This window comes from Nicotiana sylvestris, chromosome 2 (genome assembly GCF_000393655.2).
Source record: "Nicotiana sylvestris chromosome 2, ASM39365v2, whole genome shotgun sequence".
NCBI lineage: Eukaryota > Viridiplantae > Streptophyta > Magnoliopsida > Solanales > Solanaceae > Nicotiana > Nicotiana sylvestris.
In genome coordinates, this window is record NC_091058.1 from 122,745,429 (window position 1) to 122,753,997 (window position 8,569).

The following is an 8,569-nucleotide window of genomic DNA, read 5'->3' on the forward strand; positions in this document are numbered from 1 at the left end:
TACAAAAATGGCTCCAGGGCCAACAAAACTTTCAATGTCCCGGGGACTACCGAGGCCATAAGACCCCATATGGGCAACCTCGACCCCGTAAGACCTTTATCAGGCAACACCAAAACTATAAGACCTCAAGCAAGGCATGAACCATACTTGTACCAAGTAACCAAAACTGTAAGACCTAAAAGGCATGTAAAAATTATAAGACCGTACAAAAAGGCATTATCCCAACCTTAAAGTTAAGGCTATATATTCGAACTTGTAAGACCCCTAAAAAGGCATACCCTCGATATAGATGCCGAAACTACTTCACTCAGGGACTGAAAGGCTCCGTCCAAACACAATGACTATGGTCATAAGGCTGTACCAGTCAAACTAACGCGACTCGGAGAAGCTCAACCGTCGCTATAAAATCACAGGCCTTCAAATACTTCGAAAAGAACCGGTTAAACAAGCTACACTCGACATAGGCAAAAGATCTTCAACCATGTCAACTCCAAACAATAGGCTTTGAAACATTCAGCCACTGAGCAAAACCTCCCAAGGTGCTCGTTCATCGCCGCATAACGACTCACAGTTGAGGTTTTTATCAAACCCTCAAAGAGTCAGGCAAAAACAATTTCAAAAGGTCCTTAACGAGGGAAAAATAAAGCCTATTACAGGTCGTACTGTCCCCTTGCATAAGAGCCATTGTTGCCAGCCTATATAAAAGGTCGTACCGACCTAAAGCGTAAGTGTCACTACTGCCAGCCCATATGAGAGGTTGTACCGACCTGGCACATAAGAGCCTAAGGGACAGCTTTAAATTTAAAAACTTAAGGGTCAATGAGCTCGAGTTAAAACCCGACTCGGAGATTGAAACCGAAACAGTTAACTGAATATGCCTAAGAACAAAAGCATAAGAGCTTAAACGCCAGCTTATACTAAAAGGTCGTACCGACCAAACGCGTAAGAACCTATGGGTCAGCTCAACGAGCCCTAGGGCCGTACTATAAACCTAAGGGCTCTTTTAACTCGGATACCAGTTCATCTGGCTAATGACCAACAAACATCGAAGCAAAGGGAAGTGCATGAAAAATGAAACCGCAAGGTTTCCTTATATATGTATATGTAAAAAAAATACAAAGCTCCATTCACAATGCTCTTTAAAGGCACTACATACAAAATCGAAAAAGAAAAGCCTAATCTATGTCCCCTTTGGGACTACGGCCCGTCTGCCTCTTTCTATCTATCTTCAGCATCGGACAGAATGAACTTAGCATCGTATTCATCTGCCTTTGCCTACTTTACCTCTTCCGAGAGATCGAAGCCCCTGGTATTGATCTCCTCGAGGGTTTCCCTCCGAGATTTACACATAAGATACTCCTTGCTCCTACTTTCCCGATCGAGAGCCCCACTCAGCTCAGCTCGAGCGTCGGCAACGTCTTGCAAAAAGATGGTCATTTTCTTATCAGCCTTGGTTCGAATCTCTTCATCTTTAGCTCGAGCATCTACAACCTCAACCTTCATCTTTAGAAGTTCAAACTCGAGCCTCGTAATCATGCTCGTCCGGACCAAGCTGTTTGCACTAGCATTCTGGAGCTGCACTTCGAGGGTGAAAACCTTGGCCAAAGAATCCTCCTTGGCCGCAATATGTGCATCCATCTAAGCCTTTAGCTCATCACACTAATGCTTGGACTGGCCAACCTTACCCCAAAGGCGTTTCAGATCTTCCGCCTTGCTCAACAACTAAAGTATCAAAATGTTAATCTTCGAGGAAAGAAGAAGAAGCATGCATTCCCTCGGGCGAAGGTTACTTGTTTCTCGAGGTGGCTTTCATAGTTCAGGCTCCGATTTGCCTCGTACCGAAGGTGCCTCAGTTCTTTCCCCCTTTTGTCACAAAGGAGCCAGAGGGATTTTCCCCCATCCAAGGCTTTCCTCAACCGAGCTTCACAGCAAAGCAACTCGAACTTGAGCTTATCAAAGGCCTGCGAAAAAGAAGCTCAATGAGAAAACAAAAATGACAAGATCAAAAGATCTACGAAGTCAACCCAAACTCACTACCGAACAAAGACACCGAGCTTTCTCAAAGGTTGAGACCCCACTTGATTTGGGCGTTCGTTGATCTTTAGCATCCCTCGAAGTACCTTCGATGGGAGGCGAGGACGACGGCTGAGCACCTGTATCTCCCGAAGTACCTTCGGCGGCAAATGAAGACGACGGCAAGGGAGGAACTGCCACTCCAAAAAGAGAAGCCTTGGATGTCGCGGGCTCAGCAGATACAATTCCTTTAAGCCTTTGAGCAGGGCATGCCTCTCTATAAGCACCATCATTTTTGGAGGGATCCTCCCGTTTGTTTTCAGTCCTCGACCCCAAGGCCAATGATTCTTCCTCCTCCCTGACGGGGCATGACCTCATCTTGAAAAAATCTCCAATTCCTATAGTGACGGAGTTAGCGTGCGTAAAATAAAGTACCTTTCAAAGAAAGCAATCCACATGCAACGTACCGTGATGTTTCGACTCACATCTACCCTTTGCCAGATCTAGCCACTTACGCTCGTCGTAAGTCGAGCAAGCTACCAGTTTCTGAGACCGATCAGCCAGGTCGAAAACCTCGTGTGGAATCCATGGGACCATTGCAAAAGAGAAAAGGAAAGCATTTTTACAGGGTCCACATCCACCATGGACAGAAGAATTAAGAACACGCATATACCACTTACGTGTAAGGTTCCATTTCTCAAGAAATGGAAGAAACTCTACAGAGATAATATCTCCAGTCTGCACTCGGACGAAACGACTCATCCACCCACGGTCCCCATCTTCTTCATTGCTGGCAATAAAGGGCCGGGTGGATCTATGCCGCAGAGAAATCAGGCCTCGATGATGCAAAGGCCGATACAACCTAATAAGATAGTTGAGGGTGAACTCAAGTCCGACCTTATCTACAAAATATCTTATCATCAGCACTATCCTCCAGAACGAATCATGGATCTACACCAAAGTAACATGGTATGTTCTACAAAATTCAAGCACAACCTTGTCGAGAGGGCCCAAAGTAAAGGGATACGTATATACGTTCAAAAACCCCTCAACATGAGCCATAATGCTCTCTTCCGAGGAAGGTACTTGAAGTACCACTTCTTCTCCCCATCCGCAGTCCTTCCTAACCATCTCGAGATGTTCCTCCCCTATTGAAAAGATGAACCTCGATGCATGCTCCCGATGGCCTTGAACGTTGGGAGGTATCTCCAGTGTAAACTCTCTCCTCAAAACAAAACACCTCGAGGTCATCTCACCAAACACCAGCAGTGTACCATCGATCGAGTGCAAAATGGAGGCAGAACTCTCCTCTCCTGGATGAACGGATTTTGATGCAGCAACCATGGTTACGGTATAATGGGAAGAGGAGGATGAAGACTTGGGAGAAAGTTTTGAGTTGAAATGATAAGAGAACTAGCACAAAGAATAAGAGTTCTATAAGAGAGAGAGTTACTCAGAGTAGCAGAATCCCCAGTTAAGAAATAAGCAAATGCATATATAGGGGCAAGCAACGACTGTTTGCCTATCCTGGAGACAAATTAATTCTGACCATGTCAGTGCCACTTTTTTGGGAAATGTACCAGTGGGACCACCTCGATCGCTTCATGACCATGTCGCATAAATGATGCTATCACACAGCGCTCGGGAGATGTTGAGGCCCCGAGGATTTTTGCTATTATAAGCATCGACTCCAAAAGGCTATCGACCTAATCTTGAGATGGTGCCCGATCTCGAGGGTCACGAATGCCCCAAATATAGACTCCTAAGAGTCGACATCAAAATTCAAAGGCTAAACTCCGCGTGATCGCTGAAAAATAAAGAATTCAAGACTGGAAGCAGAAAACTTTTCTTACATTGCCAAAAAATATGTTTATAGGGGGCATCTTTACAAGACCTTCTTTCCTGGGAAATACGTACACAAAAAGAAAAAAGAGAAAGAAAGACGAGGTAGGTCTACTCTTCACCACCACTACTCTATGAACCATCTCTGGGATCCTCATCTGAAGTGTCCGAGAATGCCAATTCTTCCTCCAAATATCGGGCCTCCTTGATCTTAGCCGAGAGATTGGCTCCTTTAGCACTGGCTTCCTTTAGGGCCTGCCTCCTTGACTTTGCACGAGCGCAAGAGATGGTCTGAGCCAACTTCTTCTCGGCCTTCTCTGATATCTTTCAGGCTAGTTTATTCGTAGTAGCAGCATCTTTCAGGTATGTAGCAGCATTCTCTTAGGCCTCAGACTTGGCCGCGGATAGTGCATCACCCTCTTCCCAAGCATTCCGGATAAGACCCTGGGCCGATGTCACCTCTGAGGTCACGACCTCATTTCTCCTCCTCAGCTCGAGGATCTTCGCATTCATAGCAGCAACTTCTTCCCCGAGTCGCCCCGCAAGAGCATCCTTCTGCCCGATCTGCAAAGGAAACGATAAGTCGGTAAGCATCAAATTGTGAGGATGATGAACGAGTTTATGAGTAAAGAATTACCTATTTAGCAAGGCCATCCCTTTCTTGGAGCACTCCCTCCAAATTCGCTCGAAGCCCGCTTAATTCCTCCTCCTTTCGGGCAGAGGAGACCTCCGACTCTTTCAGTCTTGAGGTAAGCTTCTCGAGCTCCATTCCACTACATGAAAGCTCGTCTTGGAGCCCAGAGAAGGCATTATAACACATCTTCTTAGCCTACAATAAAATAGAAGAGTTAGAAAAATGAGGAAAAATTCTTGAGACATTAAAACTATACGTAAAATGGTATCACCTGCTGCTGGAGCTTCTCCGCTTCCTTGATAGTGTTGGGAGCGTCGAGATCAATGTCCTCACCGACATCATCGAGGAACTTTTCAAGCAAGTTTCCTCAATCATGAGGGATCCCACATTGGTGAAACTTGGGTCCTACACATCCTTGAATTCCCTGGGTGAGAATAGAGGACCCGAATTAAGGCCACCCTGGATATTGATATCTCCAAAGGGCAAATCCTGTCCCCAAAAAGCTTTGGGTCGAGGCCCTTTGAAGTTATTAGCAATGGGTTCCTTAATAGGGATTGTACCATGTCTGGTTAGGAACTCGGGGACCATATCTATACCCTCCTAGAGGGTCTCCATAACATGAGCTCAAACTGAATCAACTGTTCCTGATTCGGCGGCCCTTGGCCTAACCACCTGTGGGGCATCCATGCCCGACCTCGTCCTTTGTACCAAACGATACTCATCATCATCATCGTCTTCATCCCCAGTATTGGGACTTGCTCCAGAAGCTGAAGCCGAGACCTTGGCAGCAGCTCGAGGCCTGCGTGATTTGGGCTTCTTTGACATAGGAGATTTAGCAACCGTCTTTCTCTTCTTTTTCTTGCCCTTGTCGGGTTTTGGGGCCTCTTCCTCGCTGTCGAGAGGCGGTCTCATCAGCAATCCATCGCCAAGGCCTACACAATCATAATAATCAAAGCTTGTCCATGCTAAAGAGATAATTGAAACATGGTATAGGCAACAATAAAAAGGCTTACCGTGATTCTTGGCCGACCACCGTATTTTAGCCAAATTGGGCCAAGAACGCTCGAGATAAGGGAATGAAGCATCTAATTGCCTAATCTATCCTGACAAATCCTGGACCGCTTCGGGATACCAAACGGTAGCTGCATAAACGAAGGGGAGATCATTTTTTGAAAAGAAGGTAAGAAGACAGTAAAGCATGTTCGAGGGAGAGGTACTTATGCTTCATATTCCACTCCTCCAGGAATGGCATCATTTTGGCCGGGATGATGTTCGAGGTCCTTACTCAAACAAACCTGCTCATCCATCCTCGATCCTTGTTCTCATCAATGCTCGAGAAAAATGGCTTCGTGGATCGAGAGTGAAGCTGGATCAGACTTCAAAATAGACGAGGGCTATATAGTCTAATCAAGTGGTCAAGGGTAAAAGTCATGCCCACGAGCTTGTTGGAGAAATGTCGGAGCATATAGACTATCCTCCAGAAAGATGGATAAATTTGGCCAAGTGTCACTTTATACTTATGGCAGAAGTCAAGAATAACCGGATCTATCGCCGGAGAAGAAGGATCTGAAGAATCGACGAGGCCCAAAGTGAATGGGTATGTATATACATGAAGAAAGCCAGCCTTGTGGTTTGTTATGCTCTCGTTAGAACTAGGAGTCTCAACCAGCACTGTCCTATCCCATCGACAGTCATCCCTCGCTTTTTGTATATCAGTCATGACGTTGATATACCGGGACATGTGTTCGCAACGACCCATTGTAGATGAGGGTCTCTCGATAGAAAAATCATTTATAGTACCAAACTCGGTAGGGGTACACTGTTTAACGGTGGGTGCCACTTTGGGTTTGCCCTTGGATGTTCGAGATGAAGAGGCAACATCCTCTTTTTGAGGTACTATTTTAGAGGTTCTAGCCATGGTGGTGGAAAGGACTTTCTGAGAAAGTAAGTAAGGAACCAAGAACGGAAGAAGGAAGAATGTGAAAGAGGATGGCCTTGGCTCTGAAAGTTTGCAGATGTTGTAAAAGTGTGAATCATTAAACGATTGAGGTATTTATAGAAGCCACATGGGCAGGGGAAAGGATGAACCAATATCGGTTCGTGGGCTTTTCGATAGTCATGTTGACAGCGACCCTTGCGTGACTTTTTGAGTTATTGCATTTAATGCTATGATAGGCTGACGTCATGATGATAGTGCCGAAGGAGTAGGAGTTCAAACCTATTTCCTATCATTTTAATCTAGGAAACGTGGGGACTATCTATATACGGTATAAATTAGTTGTTTGATTTTACGATCATTGATACACCTTGTAGAAACTGCCCCCAGAAGGCTCGAAGCTCAGCTTGGGGCTCCGACCCTGAGAGTTCCCAGTGATCGACCTCAAGGGTTCTCGATGATCGACTTTGAGGTAGTGTAAGCAACAATCGGCCTTGAGGCACTGTAAATCAGCGGCTACGGTGGATCGATGTGAGGTTCCCAAGGCACGTGATCAGAGCTGACAAAGTTTATTAGTCTAGTCCAAACCCGTACCATGGCATTAAATGACTGTATCAACCCCATATCTTTTTCATAAATGCATATGTACTATGTTGGGATTCCCCCTCATATATTAAGAGGATCCTTGTCATCTTGTAGGGGGACCTGATACTCAATATTAAATTTACAAGAACATTCTCTCTGCTTCCTAACTTAACATATTCTCTTGATCTCACTACTTACATTTATTGCTTGCATTCATCGTGTTCTATTTATTTCTCTTCAGTTATTGGCCATAAAGAGCCGCCATCAAACTTATCATAACTGTTAATCCTCCATCGATTTCCCTTAGTCGAGCATCCGACTCAACCTCGAGGCCCTGATTTCCAGCCATTCGGTTTGATTATTACATTATTTCCAAGCTACTATCTTGTTTCCAAGTCTCTCACTTAGTATCTATTGTCTAAGCAACTGCATAGAAATAGATCACATATTTTTAGAACCACAAACTCAAATCTAATTGTTATTATAATTTTCTCAGTAAACAACTATTTATGGATTTACCTAGGGAACAAGGTCCTAGGATCAAGCCCCTTTTAAATGACAATAATGGGGGCCATTGATGATATGTAATGGCAAGTCATGAATGCCAAAATTCTCTGTAAACGGTGTGTATTTAATATTGAGGAATATTCTTCATTGAATGTCATCTGGTGGCAAATATTTGTTTACCCTCGTTGATAATATTCCCTTCGGGGTTTACATTATGTTAACCGAAGTTGTTGTCTTCGGTCTTGGTTTCCACTCGTTTCGTCTTCCGTCTGTCCCCGGTTCCATGTGTCACATTGTCCTTTGAGTTTTTAATATGAACCTATTTTACCCTATAAAGACACAAGATTGCATCAATTCTCTTGCCAACAATCGGTGCAATACGAGAGTTTGTATTGTAAAGTTGTCTTTAATATTTTCTATGTTCTTAAACTTATTTGTGATAACTTTTTCCATATCTATAGAGTAGTTCTTCCCTAGAGTTTTGATAGATATGGTGTTTTGAGTGTAGTTTGTAGATTTAACTCTAGTTTAATTGCATGAATTCATTTATTACTTTGAGTTGATTGCAAATTTGTTTACCGGTTTATTTAATCAAAAGAGGAATATTTTGGTGATTAATTCTGCATTATTTGATTTGGTTTAATTTTGTGATCTTCTAAGTAATCGAGAGAGCTTCTTAAATTATTGATTAAACCAAGTTAGGATAATATTCGAGAGACATTTTTCTAAAGACTAGTCCATTAACGTGTTCTTGCATATTTTCACAGTGCTTCATATTAGTTTATTTTATAGAATTCAGATTTAATCATGAGAGGAATCTTGACCTTACCTTTAAGATAATTATCGAGTGAATTCATAATAAATATTAGAACATTACAAGTGAATTTAAAAAAAAGTTAGATCCTGAATAGCTATCCTACACCTATCCTGTCGCGACCCTTATTTCTCATATTGTTTACAACCTGTTTTAGGTCAACTCTCAGTCTCTGTGATCAAGTCTAATTAGCCATAATTATAATTTTAATAGTTAACTATAGTATGTAATTACCCCA